This window comes from Lissotriton helveticus, chromosome 1_1 (assembly GCF_964261635.1).
Source record: "Lissotriton helveticus chromosome 1_1, aLisHel1.1, whole genome shotgun sequence".
Lineage (NCBI taxonomy): Eukaryota > Metazoa > Chordata > Amphibia > Caudata > Salamandridae > Lissotriton > Lissotriton helveticus.
In genome coordinates, this window is record NC_136057.1 from 1,332,883,691 (window position 1) to 1,332,903,227 (window position 19,537).

Consider the following 19,537-nt stretch of genomic DNA (forward strand, 5'->3'; position numbering starts at 1 on the left):
ATCTAGCCCTGATCTCTTGACTGGGTGAGAGTACTCTGCTTAATTCAGAGACTCTGTCCATCACCACCCCTTGTTGTAAATAATTTTGTCCACCCTAAGCGTGGAAGGGTATACTCAGATGTGAGTCCCTTGCTCATTGCACCATCAGGATTCAAGCAAGCCGGGCCGAAGACGGCTGAAATGCCAGAAACCGGTCCCCGGAAGCTTGTTTCCTTCCCAGTGTAAGAATTGGCTTTTGTAGTCTGGTCTGCCCTGTTCCCATGATGCACTGGGCCAGGGACAGACTAATTTGCATACAGCCAGGTTCTGAAACTGGGATGGTGCAATGAGCTAAAAAACGGTGTTGGATCTAGCCCTGATCTCTTGACTGGGTGAGAGTACTCTGCTTAATTCAGAGACTCTGTCCATCACCACCCCTTGTTGTAAATAATTTTGTCCACCCTAAGCGTGGAAGGGTATACTCAGATGTGAGTCCCTTGCTCATTGCACCATCAGGATTCAAGCAAGCCGGGCCGAAGACGGCTGAAATGCCAGAAACCGGTCCCCGGAAGCTTGTTTCCTTCCCAGTGTAAGAATTGGCTTTTGTAGTCTGGTCTGCCCTGTTCCCATGATGCACTGGGCCAGGGACAGACTAATTTGCATACAGCCAGGTTCTGAAACTGGGATGGTGCAATGAGCTAAAAAACGGTGTTGGATCCAGCCCTGATCTCTTGACTGGGTGAGAGTACTCTGCTTAATTCAGAGACTCTGTCCATCACCACCCCTTGTTGTAAATAATTTTGTCCACCCTAAGCGTGGAAGGGTATACTCAGATGTGAGTCCCTTGCTCATTGCACCATCAGGATTCAAGCAAGCCGGGCCGAAGACGGCTGAAATGCCAGAAACCGGTCCCCGGAAGCTTGTTTCCTTCCCAGTGTAAGAATTGGCTTTTGTAGTCTGGTCTGCCCTGTTCCCATGATGCACTGGGCCAGGGACAGACTAATTTGCATACAGCCAGGTTCTGAAACTGGGATGGTGCAATGAGCTAAAAAACGGTGTTGGATCCAGCCCTGATCTCTTGACTGGGTGAGAGTACTCTGCTTAATTCAGAGACTCTGTCCATCACCACCCCTTGTTGTAAATAATTTTGTCCACCCTAAGCGTGGAAGGGTATACTCAGATGTGAGTCCCTTGCTCATTGCACCATCAGGATTCAAGCAAGCCGGGCCGAAGACGGCTGAAATGCCAGAAACCGGTCCCCGGAAGCTTGTTTCCTTCCCAGTGTAAGAATTGGCTTTTGTAGTCTGGTCTGCCCTGTTCCCATGATGCACTGGGCCAGGGACAGACTAATTTGCATACAGCCAGGTTCTGAAACTGGGATGGTGCAATGAGCTAAAAAACGGTGTTGGATCTAGCCCTGATCTCTTGACTGGGTGAGAGTACTCTGCTTAATTCAGAGACTCTGTCCATCACCACCCCTTGTTGTAAATAATTTTGTCCACCCTAAGCGTGGAAGGGTATACTCAGATGTGAGTCCCTTGCTCATTGCACCATCAGGATTCAAGCAAGCCGGGCCGAAGACGGCTGAAATGCCAGAAACCGGTCCCCGGAAGCTTGTTTCCTTCCCAGTGTAAGAATTGGCTTTTGTAGTCTGGTCTGCCCTGTTCCCATGATGCACTGGGCCAGGGACAGACTAATTTGCATACAGCCAGGTTCTGAAACTGGGATGGTGCAATGAGCTAAAAAACGGTGTTGGATCTAGCCCTGATCTCTTGACTGGGTGAGAGTACTCTGCTTAATTCAGAGACTCTGTCCATCACCACCCCTTGTTGTAAATAATTTTGTCCACCCTAAGCGTGGAAGGGTATACTCAGATGTGAGTCCCTTGCTCATTGCACCATCAGGATTCAAGCAAGCCGGGCCGAAGACGGCTGAAATGCCAGAAACCGGTCCCCGGAAGCTTGTTTCCTTCCCAGTGTAAGAATTGGCTTTTGTAGTCTGGTCTGCCCTGTTCCCATGATGCACTGGGCCAGGGACAGACTAATTTGCATACAGCCAGGTTCTGAAACTGGGATGGTGCAATGAGCTAAAAAACGGTGTTGGATCTAGCCCTGATCTCTTGACTGGGTGAGAGTACTCTGCTTAATTCAGAGACTCTGTCCATCACCACCCCTTGTTGTAAATAATTTTGTCCACCCTAAGCGTGGAAGGGTATACTCAGATGTGAGTCCCTTGCTCATTGCACCATCAGGATTCAAGCAAGCCGGGCCGAAGACGGCTGAAATGCCAGAAACCGGTCCCCGGAAGCTTGTTTCCTTCCCAGTGTAAGAATTGGCTTTTGTAGTCTGGTCTGCCCTGTTCCCATGATGCACTGGGCCAGGGACAGACTAATTTGCATACAGCCAGGTTCTGAAACTGGGATGGTGCAATGAGCTAAAAAACGGTGTTGGATCTAGCCCTGATCTCTTGACTGGGTGAGAGTACTCTGCTTAATTCAGAGACTCTGTCCATCACCACCCCTTGTTGTAAATAATTTTGTCCACCCTAAGCGTGGAAGGGTATACTCAGATGTGAGTCCCTTGCTCATTGCACCATCAGGATTCAAGCAAGCCGGGCAGAAGACGGCTGAAATGCCAGAAACCGGTCCCCGGAAGCTTGTTTCCTTCCCAGTGTAAGAATTGGCTTTTGTAGTCTGGTCTGCCCTGTTCCCATGATGCACTGGGCCAGGGACAGACTAATTTGCATACAGCCAGGTTCTGAAACTGGGATGGTGCAATGAGCTAAAAAACGGTGTTGGATCTAGCCCTGATCTCTTGACTGGGTGAGAGTACTCTGCTTAATTCAGAGACTCTGTCCATCACCACCCCTTGTTGTAAATAATTTTGTCCACCCTAAGCGTGGAAGGGTATACTCAGATGTGAGTCCCTTGCTCATTGCACCATCAGGATTCAAGCAAGCCGGGCCGAAGACGGCTGAAATGCCAGAAACCGGTCCCCGGAAGCGTGTTCCCTTCCCAGTGTAAGAATTGGCTTTTGTAGTCTGGTCTGCCCTGTTCCCATGATGCACTGGGCCAGGGACAGACTAATTTGCATACAGCCAGGTTCTGAAACTGGGATGGTGCAATGAGCTAAAAAACGGTGTTGGATCTAGCCCTGATCTCTTGACTGGGTGAGAGTACTCTGCTTAATTCAGAGACTCTGTCCATCACCACCCCTTGTTGTAAATAATTTTGTCCACCCTAAGCGTGGAAGGGTATACTCAGATGTGAGTCCCTTGCTCATTGCACCATCAGGATTCAAGCAAGCCGGGCCGAAGACGGCTGAAATGCCAGAAACCGGTCCCCGGAAGCTTGTTTCCTTCCCAGTGTAAGAATTGGCTTTTGTAGTCTGGTCTGCCCTGTTCCCATGATGCAGTGGGCCAGGGACAGACTAATTTGCATACAGCCAGGTTCTGAAACTGGGATGGTGCAATGAGCTAAAAAACGGTGTTGGATCTAGCCCTGATCTCTTGACTGGGTGAGAGTACTCTGCTTAATTCGGAGACTCTGTCCATCACCACCCCTTGTTGTAAATAATTTTGTCCACCGTAAGCGTGGAAGGGTATACTCAGATGTGAGTCCCTTGCTCATTGCACCATCAGGATTCAAGCAAGCCGGGCCGAAGACGGCTGAAATGCCAGAAACCGGTCCCCGGAAGCTTGTTTCCTTCCCAGTGTAAGAATTGGCTTTTGTAGTCTGGTCTGCCCTGTTCCCATGATGCACTGGGCCAGGGACAGACTAATTTGCATACAGCCAGGTTCTGAAACTGGGATGGTGCAATGAGCTAAAAAACGGTGTTGGATCTAGCCCTGATCTCTTGACTGGGTGAGAGTACTCTGCTTAATTCAGAGACTCTGTCCATCACCACCCCTTGTTGTAAATAATTTTGTCCACCCTAAGCGTGGAAGGGTATACTCAGATGTGAGTCCCTTGCTCATTGCACCATCAGGATTCAAGCAAGCCGGGCCGAAGACGGCTGAAATGCCAGAAACCGGTCCCCGGAAGCTTGTTTCCTTCCCAGTGTAAGAATTGGCTTTTGTAGTCTGGTCTGCCCTGTTCCCATGATGCACTGGGCCAGGGACAGACTAATTTGCATACAGCCAGGTTCTGAAACTGGGATGGTGCAATGAGCTAAAAAACGGTGTTGGATCTAGCCCTGATCTCTTGACTGGGTGAGAGTACTCTGCTTAATTCAGAGACTCTGTCCATCACCACCCCTTGTTGTAAATAATTTTGTCCACCCTAAGCGTGGAAGGGTATACTCAGATGTGAGTCCCTTGCTCATTGCACCATCAGGATTCAAGCAAGCCGGGCCGAAGACGGCTGAAATGCCAGAAACCGGTCCCCGGAAGCTTGTTTCCTTCCCAGTGTAAGAATTGGCTTTTGTAGTCTGGTCTGCCCTGTTCCCATGATGCACTGGGCCAGGGACAGACTAATTTGCATACAGCCAGGTTCTGAAACTGGGATGGTGCAATGAGCTAAAAAACGGTGTTGGATCTAGCCCTGATCTCTTGACTGGGTGAGAGTACTCTGCTTAATTCAGAGACTCTGTCCATCACCACCCCTTGTTGTAAATAATTTTGTCCACCCTAAGCGTGGAAGGGTATACTCAGATGTGAGTCCCTTGCTCATTGCACCATCAGGATTCAAGCAAGCCGGGCCGAAGACGGCTGAAATGCCAGAAACCGGTCCCCGGAAGCTTGTTTCCTTCCCAGTGTAAGAATTGGCTTTTGTAGTCTGGTCTGCCCTGTTCCCATGATGCACTGGGCCAGGGACAGACTAATTTGCATACAGCCAGGTTCTGAAACTGGGATGGTGCAATGAGCTAAAAAACGGTGTTGGATCTAGCCCTGATCTCTTGACTGGGTGAGAGTACTCTGCTTAATTCAGAGACTCTGTCCATCACCACCCCTTGTTGTAAATAATTTTGTCCACCCTAAGCGTGGAAGGGTATACTCAGATGTGAGTCCCTTGCTCATTGCACCATCAGGATTCAAGCAAGCCGGGCCGAAGACGGCTGAAATGCCAGAAACCGGTCCCCGGAAGCTTGTTTCCTTCCCAGTGTAAGAATTGGCTTTTGTAGTCTGGTCTGCCCTGTTCCCATGATGCACTGGGCCAGGGACAGACTAATTTGCATACAGCCAGGTTCTGAAACTGGGATGGTGCAATGAGCTAAAAAACGGTGTTGGATCTAGCCCTGATCTCTTGACTGGGTGAGAGTACTCTGCTTAATTCAGAGACTCTGTCCATCACCACCCCTTGTTGTAAATAATTTTGTCCACCCTAAGCGTGGAAGGGTATACTCAGATGTGAGTCCCTTGCTCATTGCACCATCAGGATTCAAGCAAGCCGGGCAGAAGACGGCTGAAATGCCAGAAACCGGTCCCCGGAAGCTTGTTTCCTTCCCAGTGTAAGAATTGGCTTTTGTAGTCTGGTCTGCCCTGTTCCCATGATGCACTGGGCCAGGGACAGACTAATTTGCATACAGCCAGGTTCTGAAACTGGGATGGTGCAATGAGCTAAAAAACGGTGTTGGATCTAGCCCTGATCTCTTGACTGGGTGAGAGTACTCTGCTTAATTCAGAGACTCTGTCCATCACCACCCCTTGTTGTAAATAATTTTGTCCACCCTAAGCGTGGAAGGGTATACTCAGATGTGAGTCCCTTGCTCATTGCACCATCAGGATTCAAGCAAGCCGGGCCGAAGACGGCTGAAATGCCAGAAACCAGTCCCCGGAAGCGTGTTTCCTTCCCAGTGTAAGAATTGGCTTTTGTAGTCTGGTCTGCCCTGTTCCCATGATGCACTGGGCCAGGGACAGACTAATTTGCATACAGCCAGGTTCTGAAACTGGGATGGTGCAATGAGCTAAAAAACGGTGTTGGATCTAGCCCTGATCTCTTGACTGGGTGAGAGTACTCTGCTTAATTCAGAGACTCTGTCCATCACCACCCCTTGTTGTAAATAATTTTGTCCACCCTAAGCGTGGAAGGGTATACTCAGATGTGAGTCCCTTGCTCATTGCACCATCAGGATTCAAGCAAGCCGGGCCGAAGACGGCTGAAATGCCAGAAACCGGTCCCCGGAAGCTTGTTTCCTTCCCAGTGTAAGAATTGGCTTTTGTAGTCTGGTCTGCCCTGTTCCCATGATGCACTGGGCCAGGGACAGACTAATTTGCATACAGCCAGGTTCTGAAACTGGGATGGTGCAATGAGCTAAAAAACGGTGTTGGATCTAGCCCTGATCTCTTGACTGGGTGAGAGTACTCTGCTTAATTCGGAGACTCTGTCCATCACCACCCCTTGTTGTAAATAATTTTGTCCACCGTAAGCGTGGAAGGGTATACTCAGATGTGAGTCCCTTGCTCATTGCACCATCAGGATTCAAGCAAGCCGGGCCGAAGACGGCTGAAATGCCAGAAACCGGTCCCCGGAAGCTTGTTTCCTTCCCAGTGTAAGAATTGGCTTTTGTAGTCTGGTCTGCCCTGTTCCCATGATGCACTGGGCCAGGGACAGACTAATTTGCATACAGCCAGGTTCTGAAACTGGGATGGTGCAATGAGCTAAAAAACGGTGTTGGATCTAGCCCTGATCTCTTGACTGGGTGAGAGTACTCTGCTTAATTCAGAGACTCTGTCCATCACCACCCCTTGTTGTAAATAATTTTGTCCACCCTAAGCGTGGAAGGGTATACTCAGATGTGAGTCCCTTGCTCATTGCACCATCAGGATTCAAGCAAGCCGGGCCGAAGACGGCTGAAATGCCAGAAACCGGTCCCCGGAAGCTTGTTTCCTTCCCAGTGTAAGAATTCGCTTTTGTAGTCTGGTCTGCCCTGTTCCCATGATGCACTGGGCCAGGGACAGACTAATTTGCATACAGCCAGGTTCTGAAACTGGGATGGTGCAATGAGCTAAAAAACGGTGTTGGATCTAGCCCTGATCTCTTGACTGGGTGAGAGTACTCTGCTTAATTCAGAGACTCTGTCCATCACCACCCCTTGTTGTAAATAATTTTGTCCACCCTAAGCGTGGAAGGGTATACTCAGATGTGAGTCCCTTGCTCATTGCACCATCAGGATTCAAGCAAGCCGGGCCGAAGACGGCTGAAATGCCAGAAACCGGTCCCCGGAAGCTTGTTTCCTTCCCAGTGTAAGAATTGGCTTTTGTAGTCTGGTCTGCCCTGTTCCCATGATGCACTGGGCCAGGGACAGACTAATTTGCATACAGCCAGGTTCTGAAACTGGGATGGTGCAATGAGCTAAAAAACGGTGTTGGATCTAGCCCTGATCTCTTGACTGGGTGAGAGTACTCTGCTTAATTCAGAGACTCTGTCCATCACCACCCCTTGTTGTAAATAATTTTGTCCACCCTAAGCGTGGAAGGGTATACTCAGATGTGAGTCCCTTGCTCATTGCACCATCAGGATTCAAGCAAGCCGGGCCGAAGACGGCTGAAATGCCAGAAACCGGTCCCCGGAAGCTTGTTTCCTTCCCAGTGTAAGAATTGGCTTTTGTAGTCTGGTCTGCCCTGTTCCCATGATGCACTGGGCCAGGGACAGACTAATTTGCATACAGCCAGGTTCTGAAACTGGGATGGTGCAATGAGCTAAAAAACGGTGTTGGATCCAGCCCTGATCTCTTGACTGGGTGAGAGTACTCTGCTTAATTCAGAGACTCTGTCCATCACCACCCCTTGTTGTAAATAATTTTGTCCACCCTAAGCGTGGAAGGGTATACTCAGATGTGAGTCCCTTGCTCATTGCACCATCAGGATTCAAGCAAGCCGGGCCGAAGACGGCTGAAATGCCAGAAACCGGTCCCCGGAAGCTTGTTTCCTTCCCAGTGTAAGAATTGGCTTTTGTAGTCTGGTCTGCCCTGTTCCCATGATGCACTGGGCCAGGGACAGACTAATTTGCATACAGCCAGGTTCTGAAACTGGGATGGTGCAATGAGCTAAAAAACGGTGTTGGATCCAGCCCTGATCTCTTGACTGGGTGAGAGTACTCTGCTTAATTCAGAGACTCTGTCCATCACCACCCCTTGTTGTAAATAATTTTGTCCACCCTAAGCGTGGAAGGGTATACTCAGATGTGAGTCCCTTGCTCATTGCACCATCAGGATTCAAGCAAGCCGGGCCGAAGACGGCTGAAATGCCAGAAACCGGTCCCCGGAAGCTTGTTTCCTTCCCAGTGTAAGAATTGGCTTTTGTAGTCTGGTCTGCCCTGTTCCCATGATGCACTGGGCCAGGGACAGACTAATTTGCATACAGCCAGGTTCTGAAACTGGGATGGTGCAATGAGCTAAAAAACGGTGTTGGATCTAGCCCTGATCTCTTGACTGGGTGAGAGTACTCTGCTTAATTCAGAGACTCTGTCCATCACCACCCCTTGTTGTAAATAATTTTGTCCACCCTAAGCGTGGAAGGGTATACTCAGATGTGAGTCCCTTGCTCATTGCACCATCAGGATTCAAGCAAGCCGGGCCGAAGACGGCTGAAATGCCAGAAACCGGTCCCCGGAAGCTTGTTTCCTTCCCAGTGTAAGAATTGGCTTTTGTAGTCTGGTCTGCCCTGTTCCCATGATGCACTGGGCCAGGGACAGACTAATTTGCATACAGCCAGGTTCTGAAACTGGGATGGTGCAATGAGCTAAAAAACGGTGTTGGATCTAGCCCTGATCTCTTGACTGGGTGAGAGTACTCTGCTTAATTCAGAGACTCTGTCCATCACCACCCCTTGTTGTAAATAATTTTGTCCACCCTAAGCGTGGAAGGGTATACTCAGATGTGAGTCCCTTGCTCATTGCACCATCAGGATTCAAGCAAGCCGGGCCGAAGACGGCTGAAATGCCAGAAACCGGTCCCCGGAAGCTTGTTTCCTTCCCAGTGTAAGAATTGGCTTTTGTAGTCTGGTCTGCCCTGTTCCCATGATGCACTGGGCCAGGGACAGACTAATTTGCATACAGCCAGGTTCTGAAACTGGGATGGTGCAATGAGCTAAAAAACGGTGTTGGATCTAGCCCTGATCTCTTGACTGGGTGAGAGTACTCTGCTTAATTCAGAGACTCTGTCCATCACCACCCCTTGTTGTAAATAATTTTGTCCACCCTAAGCGTGGAAGGGTATACTCAGATGTGAGTCCCTTGCTCATTGCACCATCAGGATTCAAGCAAGCCGGGCCGAAGACGGCTGAAATGCCAGAAACCGGTCCCCGGAAGCTTGTTTCCTTCCCAGTGTAAGAATTGGCTTTTGTAGTCTGGTCTGCCCTGTTCCCATGATGCACTGGGCCAGGGACAGACTAATTTGCATACAGCCAGGTTCTGAAACTGGGATGGTGCAATGAGCTAAAAAACGGTGTTGGATCTAGCCCTGATCTCTTGACTGGGTGAGGGTACTCTGCTTAATTCAGAGACTCTGTCCATCACCACCCCTTGTTGTAAATAATTTTGTCCACCCTAAGCGTGGAAGGGTATACTCAGATGTGAGTCCCTTGCTCATTGCACCATCAGGATTCAAGCAAGCCGGGCCGAAGACGGCTGAAATGCCAGAAACCGGTCCCCGGAAGCTTGTTTCCTTCCCAGTGTAAGAATTGGCTTTTGTAGTCTGGTCTGCCCTGTTCCCATGATGCACTGGGCCAGGGACAGACTAATTTGCATACAGCCAGGTTCTGAAACTGGGATGGTGCAATGAGCTAAAAAACGGTGTTGGATCTAGCCCTGATCTCTTGACTGGGTGAGAGTACTCTGCTTAATTCAGAGACTCTGTCCATCACCACCCCTTGTTGTAAATAATTTTGTCCACCCTAAGCGTGGAAGGGTATACTCAGATGTGAGTCCCTTGCTCATTGCACCATCAGGATTCAAGCAAGCCGGGCAGAAGACGGCTGAAATGCCAGAAACCGGTCCCCGGAAGCTTGTTTCCTTCCCAGTGTAAGAATTGGCTTTTGTAGTCTGGTCTGCCCTGTTCCCATGATGCACTGGGCCAGGGACAGACTAATTTGCATACAGCCAGGTTCTGAAACTGGGATGGTGCAATGAGCTAAAAAACGGTGTTGGATCTAGCCCTGATCTCTTGACTGGGTGAGAGTACTCTGCTTAATTCAGAGACTCTGTCCATCACCACCCCTTGTTGTAAATAATTTTGTCCACCCTAAGCGTGGAAGGGTATACTCAGATGTGAGTCCCTTGCTCATTGCACCATCAGGATTCAAGCAAGCCGGGCCGAAGACGGCTGAAATGCCAGAAACCGGTCCCCGGAAGCGTGTTCCCTTCCCAGTGTAAGAATTGGCTTTTGTAGTCTGGTCTGCCCTGTTCCCATGATGCACTGGGCCAGGGACAGACTAATTTGCATACAGCCAGGTTCTGAAACTGGGATGGTGCAATGAGCTAAAAAACGGTGTTGGATCTAGCCCTGATCTCTTGACTGGGTGAGAGTACTCTGCTTAATTCAGAGACTCTGTCCATCACCACCCCTTGTTGTAAATAATTTTGTCCACCCTAAGCGTGGAAGGGTATACTCAGATGTGAGTCCCTTGCTCATTGCACCATCAGGATTCAAGCAAGCCGGGCCGAAGACGGCTGAAATGCCAGAAACCGGTCCCCGGAAGCTTGTTTCCTTCCCAGTGTAAGAATTGGCTTTTGTAGTCTGGTCTGCCCTGTTCCCATGATGCACTGGGCCAGGGACAGACTAATTTGCATACAGCCAGGTTCTGAAACTGGGATGGTGCAATGAGCTAAAAAACGGTGTTGGATCTAGCCCTGATCTCTTGACTGGGTGAGAGTACTCTGCTTAATTCGGAGACTCTGTCCATCACCACCCCTTGTTGTAAATAATTTTGTCCACCGTAAGCGTGGAAGGGTATACTCAGATGTGAGTCCCTTGCTCATTGCACCATCAGGATTCAAGCAAGCCGGGCCGAAGACGGCTGAAATGCCAGAAACCGGTCCCCGGAAGCTTGTTTCCTTCCCAGTGTAAGAATTGGCTTTTGTAGTCTGGTCTGCCCTGTTCCCATGATGCACTGGGCCAGGGACAGACTAATTTGCATACAGCCAGGTTCTGAAACTGGGATGGTGCAATGAGCTAAAAAACGGTGTTGGATCTAGCCCTGATCTCTTGACTGGGTGAGAGTACTCTGCTTAATTCAGAGACTCTGTCCATCACCACCCCTTGTTGTAAATAATTTTGTCCACCCTAAGCGTGGAAGGGTATACTCAGATGTGAGTCCCTTGCTCATTGCACCATCAGGATTCAAGCAAGCCGGGCCTAAGACGGCTGAAATGCCAGAAACCGGTCCCCGGAAGCTTGTTTCCTTCCCAGTGTAAGAATTGGCTTTTGTAGTCTGGTCTGCCCTGTTCCCATGATGCACTGGGCCAGGGACAGACTAATTTGCATACAGCCAGGTTCTGAAACTGGGATGGTGCAATGAGCTAAAAAACGGTGTTGGATCTAGCCCTGATCTCTTGACTGGGTGAGAGTACTCTGCTTAATTCAGAGACTCTGTCCATCACCACCCCTTGTTGTAAATAATTTTGTCCACCCTAAGCGTGGAAGGGTATACTCAGATGTGAGTCCCTTGCTCATTGCACCATCAGGATTCAAGCAAGCCGGGCCGAAGACGGCTGAAATGCCAGAAACCGGTCCCCGGAAGCTTGTTTCCTTCCCAGTGTAAGAATTGGCTTTTGTAGTCTGGTCTGCCCTGTTCCCATGATGCACTGGGCCAGGGACAGACTAATTTGCATACAGCCAGGTTCTGAAACTGGGATGGTGCAATGAGCTAAAAAACGGTGTTGGATCTAGCCCTGATCTCTTGACTGGGTGAGAGTACTCTGCTTAATTCAGAGACTCTGTCCATCACCACCCCTTGTTGTAAATAATTTTGTCCACCCTAAGCGTGGAAGGGTATACTCAGATGTGAGTCCCTTGCTCATTGCACCATCAGGATTCAAGCAAGCCGGGCCGAAGACGGCTGAAATGCCAGAAACCGGTCCCCGGAAGCTTGTTTCCTTCCCAGTGTAAGAATTGGCTTTTGTAGTCTGGTCTGCCCTGTTCCCATGATGCACTGGGCCAGGGACAGACTAATTTGCATACAGCCAGGTTCTGAAACTGGGATGGTGCAATGAGCTAAAAAACGGTGTTGGATCTAGCCCTGATCTCTTGACTGGGTGAGAGTACTCTGCTTAATTCAGAGACTCTGTCCATCACCACCCCTTGTTGTAAATAATTTTGTCCACCCTAAGCGTGGAAGGGTATACTCAGATGTGAGTCCCTTGCTCATTGCACCATCAGGATTCAAGCAAGCCGGGCCGAAGACGGCTGAAATGCCAGAAACCGGTCCCCGGAAGCTTGTTTCCTTCCCAGTGTAAGAATTGGCTTTTGTAGTCTGGTCTGCCCTGTTCCCATGATGCACTGGGCCAGGGACAGACTAATTTGCATACAGCCAGGTTCTGAAACTGGGATGGTGCAATGAGCTAAAAAACGGTGTTGGATCTAGCCCTGATCTCTTGACTGGGTGAGAGTACTCTGCTTAATTCAGAGACTCTGTCCATCACCACCCCTTGTTGTAAATAATTTTGTCCACCCTAAGCGTGGAAGGGTATACTCAGATGTGAGTCCCTTGCTCATTGCACCATCAGGATTCAAGCAAGCCGGGCCGAAGACGGCTGAAATGCCAGAAACCGGTCCCCGGAAGCTTGTTTCCTTCCCAGTGTAAGAATTGGCTTTTGTAGTCTGGTCTGCCCTGTTCCCATGATGCACTGGGCCAGGGACAGACTAATTTGCATACAGCCAGGTTCTGAAACTGGGATGGTGCAATGAGCTAAAAAACGGTGTTGGATCTAGCCCTGATCTCTTGACTGGGTGAGAGTACTCTGCTTAATTCAGAGACTCTGTCCATCACCACCCCTTGTTGTAAACAGATTCTGTAAGGGCGCATCAACAACAGATAACATTGTTGCCATATCCTATATTGCACAGCAAGTCCCCAGAAAAAAACATTATGCCAGTGTTCATTTGCGTTGTAGAATACACCACCACATTCGACGGGGTCACGCACAACAAGCTATGGAGTAAACTAAAAAAATGGAAAATCCCAGATAATCTCCTGAATGCCATCATCTTCCTGAACAGCAAGACATGGGTGAGAAGAAAACTGGCTGGGGACACAGTATCATCAAAACGCCCTACAGACCAAGGACTAAATCAGGGTTTTGTCCTCACATCAACACTTTTCAATTTATAAACCGTCGCTTTGGGCAATGAGCTACACAGAGCATACTAGCCACTCCGAAGATAGTTAAGAAAATGGTGTATCTACTGGAAAGCGCAGATCACCTAGTAATTTTCAACCACACAAAAACAGGCCTCCAGAAGGGACTAGACATATAATTACAATGAATGCAATGACTTGGTGGCAAACCCAAACAAGACCAAAGTGGTGATTTTCACTCGCTACACAAAAAAGCCCTCACACAGATGGAGAACGGGATACCAATCCATAGCATCTGCGAGGACCCATAGCTACCTCGGGCATGGTTTAGTGACACAGGGAAGTCAACAACACACCAATATAAGATAAAATCAAGAGCCCAAGAGACCATCTATACTCTGTGCAAGCTCTACAGGAATATATATAGGACAACAAGCTTAGCAATTAGGAGCGTCATTAAAGAAAACTATTGGCTACTGTGGGGTACGCACAGCAAACCTTTCCAGGCCAAATCGATTTGTGTTATTAAAGAAAGGCCAGTGGCAGGGGTATAACCATATTTTCAGGCTTCCACAATATGCACACAACACCCTGATGCAACTGGAGTTTGGCCTCACACAGCAAAAATATGAATGGCTGGGCACGGCGGCAAAATATTTCTATTGGGTCCTGAATGCCACTGTAGGATTCATGAAGGAAATGCTCAAACCAATTTACACAACCAAGAATAAGTCCTTGAACAGCTACCTATAAAAGAGGCGGAGACCATAAACCTGGCAATCAAAAACTGGACAACACAATGCATAAGCTATATGGCCATAGAGAGTGCTACTAAAAAAAAGTCCACCAGCTATTGTGGGAAGCAGACACATCCACAAAGGAAGAAAAGATCTGTCAGCCCTTCTAGCAACCTACAAGGCCCACAACATTCAGCATATCTGAGCCAGGTTCTTGGAAAGAAATGTCTGAAAGAGATCCAGTGGGCCAGGTTGGTGCCCATGCTGATAAAAGATTTAAATCCAGACTGGATATCACTGTCACACATTGACGGATACAGACTTTGTAACTATCAAGAGGAGTCCTTGCGGCATCTCATATGCTACTGCCTAACCCTGCTACAACTACAACGCAAATTATTACGTTATTTTATGTTATTTCAATTTGTATAGCACAACGTATACCCTTGAGTGTCTTGGTGCTTCCGGTTCTCCAAACTGTAGTTGTGGGCTACTATTGCTAAAAGAGGAAACAGGGAGGGAGCACACTCCTGACCTCTCAGCTGGGTCGCCCCTTCGCATTCTGGTACATGCAGTTCGTTTGATTCAGGACAAAGTTTGTAAGTGTTTCACCAAGGTTGGTGCAAGTCAGTGCTTGGTATAAGGTATCTCTAGACACGAGACATGGGCTCGTGTTTCTGGATAGTATCCTTCATCAGTAGAGATCAGTTTGGGGTGGCTAAGAGGCTGCCAAACAATCCAGGCTTCGTTGCCTCTCAGGCGCAGAGTTGCTTCGCCTGTAGCTCGTCAGCTACGGAGGCTCACGGGAGCCCTAAACAGGAAACAGGGAGGGAGCACACTCCTGACCTCTCAGCTGGGTTGCCGCTTCGCATTCTGGTACATGCAGTTCGTTTGATTCAGGACAAAGATTGTAAGTGTTTCACCAAGGTTGGTGCAAGTCGGTGCTTGGTATAAGTTATCTCTAGACACGAGACATGGCTCGTGTTTCTGGATAGTATCCTTCATCAGTAGAGATCAGTTTGGGGTGGCTAAGAGGCTGTCAAACAATCCAGGCTTTGTTGCCTCTCGGGCGCGGAGGTGCTTGCGGTGTGCGATCCATTGCGGTGGTTTCTTCTATTCGTGCTCTCTTGAGCCATTTAAGCTGACGAGCTTCTGGAGACGCACCTGCGAAGCCTGTTAGGCAACGAGGCCTGTGACGGTTACTTGGCGGCCTTCTTCTCCTCCCCAGATACGTTCTCTACTGATGAGGGAAGATATCCCGAAACCCGGGCCATGTCTCGGGTCTAGAGATTCTTGGGAACAACAAGTACATACTTGCACCTACTCAGGTGAACCACTCACGAACTTTACAGTCATTCTTCGAACTTCATGCACTTCATGTACCAGAGTGCCTAGGGGCGATCCGGAGGAGGGGCTAGCGGTATGCGATCCATTGCGGTGGTTTCTTCTATTCGGGCTCTCTTGGGCCTTTTAAGCTGACGAGCTTCTGGAGACGCACCTGCGAAGCCTGTTAGGCAACGAGGCCTGTGACGGTTACTTGGCGGCCTTCTTATCCACCCCAGATACGTTCTCTACTGATGAGGGAAGATATCCCGAAACCCGGGCCATGTTTCGGGTCTAGAGATTCTTGGGAACAACAAGTACATACTTGCACCTACTCAGGTGAACCACTCACGAACTTTACAGTCATTCTTCGAACTTCACGCACTTCATGTACCAGAGTGCCTAGGAGCGATCCGGAGGAGGGGCTAGCGGTGTGCTATCCATTGCGGTGGTTTCTACTATTGCTAAAAGAGCCATGTCTTTAGTTGCTTTCTAAATTCGAGGAGAAAGGGAATCCTTCTAAGATATAATGGATGAGAGTACCATTCTTTTGTGGTATTGTTGCTGAAACTCCTCCCAACCCAATTCATTTTTTTGATTCTGATAGTCGGTATGAAATTGGTGTTGGCTGATCTTAGAGGTCTGTTAGGTGTGTACCATCCGAAAAGGTCGCATAGAAATTTCGGGCCTTCTTTGTGAATCGCCTTGTCAGCGATGCAGAGCACCTTGAATTTTACCTGCTGACCAACTGGCAGCCAGTGCAGGTCACAAATGCCTGATCTAACAGATTGGTATTTGGGAATGGCTAGTACCAACCTTGCCGCGGCATTTTGTACCATTTGCAGCTTTCTGAGAAGAGTAGATTAGATGTTGATATATAGGCCATTGCATAGGCCATTGCAATAATCAAGTTTCGATAAAACCAAAGAGGTCACAACCGTCTTTCTGGATTTTAAAGGAATAAAAGGGAGTATTTTTCGAAAATTTGGATCATAAAATACGAGGATGATACCACCTTGGATACTTGGGGCTTCAGAATCAGTTTGTCATCAATGATAACGCCATGATTCTTGGCTCTGGTTACCAGTATGGGAGGGGGGCCAAGATTATCTGGCCACCACTCTGGGGACCAAGGCGGAAGGAGATTGCCAAACATGATCACTTCCGTTTTGCTAAAGTTCAGTTTCAGGCAATGATTGTCATCCAGTCGCTTAGTTTAATCATGCAATCATGCAGCTTTTGAGATTGATTGGCATCCTTATCCACTGTCGAGATAACCAGTTGGGTATCATCGGCGTAGGAGGTAGGAATCAAATTAAAACTTCTAATCAGTGGTGCCAGTTCAGCCACATAAATGTTAAAAAGCGTATGACTCAACGAGGAGCCTTGGGGGACTTTGCACGGCAGAGTAAAAGGGGCTGATTTAAATTTACCTGTCTGAACTGTTTGCGTTCTTTCTGATAGGAATGGCGTCAGTAGAGAGAGGGCTGCTCCTCCTATCCCTATTGTTTTTGGTCGCTGTACAAGAAGAGTATGATCTACCATATCAAATTAAAACTGATCTTTCTGTCCTCAGGGGTACAGTCATACGTAGAGGCAGTAACAGTTCTATTTTCCAGCACTGTCCCCTTGGACTTAGCCAAATTTGGAAAATTTATGTGGGAGGCAAGATCTCTGCTGAGTGAAACCACACGCCTAGGCGATCATAAATAAAAAATCGAATTGCCCGCCTAATGCAGTTAGAATGCACAGACTGCCCCAACTTGACATTGCACGCAGCCACGATGCCAAGCCAAAGTGCAAGGAGACAAGAAATTCAAAAGTCAAATACTAGTTTATGTCACCCAGATAACTCCGCTGCTTAAACTGTGATGGCGCATGTAGACCGAACAACTATAATGTTCACTTCTACATTATTTGATTATGCCTTCTATGCTTACTGCACTACATAACCTCATGGCCTATGTAATACATGGTATAACCCCACGAGGGTGACTCTGCACCTTACCTGCTAATAAGCACGTTAGTTTGTAACAATTAGCTTACACAGGGGCTTACGAAAACATATTGTAACATTGCATGAGGGATACACCGCACTGAACCCTGTTAACTTGCACACCGTCCAAGAGAATGCAGCTGTTCCCAATAAATTGCAACACTGCACGAGGGTTATCCCTTACTCAACTTTGCCAATATGCACATCACCGCAAGGAAGGCAGCTGTTCCTATTTTTTTTTTTTTTAAATAATGCACTTTACTGAGAAAATCTGTTCATAATGCTTTACCGTACACCGACCGAGCACTTTAAAAGTCAGAGATTTGTACAATCATAACTTCCCTGGTGCTGCTTGAGAGAGACCTTGCACCTCACTTTGCGAATTTGCACATCCCCTGATGGTATATAACGGGGGGCAGATTTATGTTGGGAATGCGCCACATTTGCGTCACGCAACTGCGGCGTAAACGTGGCGCATCCCTATGACCCATTTACAACGTGACGCATCTAGGCAGATGCGTCACGTTGTAAAGCCCTGCGCCACTTGTGGGCGTTCCGGCGCAGGGTGGGCGTTCCGGTCCAGGTGCGCCTCGCAAAAGTGGCTGAGTGAAATCTATAAGATTTCACTCAGTCACTTTCAGGCCAATGCTGCGTCAAAACCCCGCGCCTGCTTGAAGCAGGGATAGGTCTTGATGCAGCATTGGAATAATAGGGCCCCCCGAGCATTGCTGGAGCTGCGTCACGCTTGCGACGCAACTCCAGCAATGCGCCACCTTTACGGCACAGATGCGTCACGCATCTGTGCCGTTTTTGCCCCATGGTGCGCCGCATTGTAAATGCGGCGCACCATGGGTAGCGGAGCAGCGGCGCAAAATAACTGGCGCATCCCTGGGGATGCGTCAGTTATCATAAATCTGCCCCCGGATTTTTAAGCAGTGATCTTAGTAATTGGGAAAAAATGCATGAAAATGCTGCATTTCGATTGGCTCTTCTCCTATCTTTCTCTTTTAACATTGCCATTGTATTAATTGGAAACAATTGTAATGATTTGAAGTAATCACGCAATAAAATCTTTCATTCATTCATTCGACTCTCTTAGGGTCTGATGAAGAGACTAAGGCTAATCCATACTGCTTTGAAAAGTTATGGTGTAGCTTGTGGCCATGTGGATGCAGCAAAAAGCTCATATACCTAGAGGATAGAGCTCAGGGTGCAGCTCGTGCCTAGCAGATGTAACAAAGCACAGTGCAGCTAGTACCTTTGCAAGGATATCAAGGTATGTATACAAATATATAAAGCGCCTTGCAGTCACATCACAGCGCTGGATAGTTCATGCGTTTCGCAGTCCCAGGCTGGCAGAAGTTGTTGAGCAAAATAATGGGGTTGGATTTAAGTGCTACATTCAACTCCCTGAGTATAGGGGTGTAGTAGGCACTTGGATGTCTGGAGCTGGGGTTACAAACAACTAGCAAAGCTACAGGCAGTGTGTGTTTTAATATCACCCACCAGACCATAAAACAGACCCACAAACAGCCAAAAAACCGACCGTCGCACACACTGACCTGTCAGACCAGCCCATCGGGCACTGGAGGACAGTCCCACCCTGGAAGTCAAGAGTCATTAAATCCTTATCAACATGATCTTTGTCCCACGTTTTTATTTTCAATAATTGTGCATGTCTTAAAGCCCGGTTTAGCTCATCCAGCGCTTGAGCCACATGCTGAATTTGCTTTTCTTTTCTTTCTTGTTATTGAATCCCGGTTATTTCCTCAAGGCATTGTGGCAATTGTTGTTCCCCTCAATGAGACATATTTAATCTTTGAACTTATAAAAGATAACAACAATAACACCCCAACAGACCATTTAAAACCAGGTAATGTGTCCTCAGGGGGCAACAGTTCCTCTCCACCCAGCAGGTTTAATTAGAGCAGTGGGAAAATATCGCTGCTTCATATCTCTAGTTTAAGATTGTACTAAGTGATTCCCAAGGGGATGGGTCTCAGAAGCAGGCTGTATGAGAAGGTATACGTAACCTACTTCTCAGCTGTTGGCTCAGCGACTTAATGCATCAACTGCAGGGACCTGTGTTTGACCTCATGGTCACAAGTTCAAAACAAAGCAGGTCCACATTCTTGGGAGAAAAGGAGTATTATTGAATCCTCCTTATGCAATGTGTCAGGATAGCATTCCATTCCATTGTTTTAGGTTGTCTGTGGCACTACAGCATAAACCAACTTTATGGTAAAATCATTCTTGACCCATATATCAG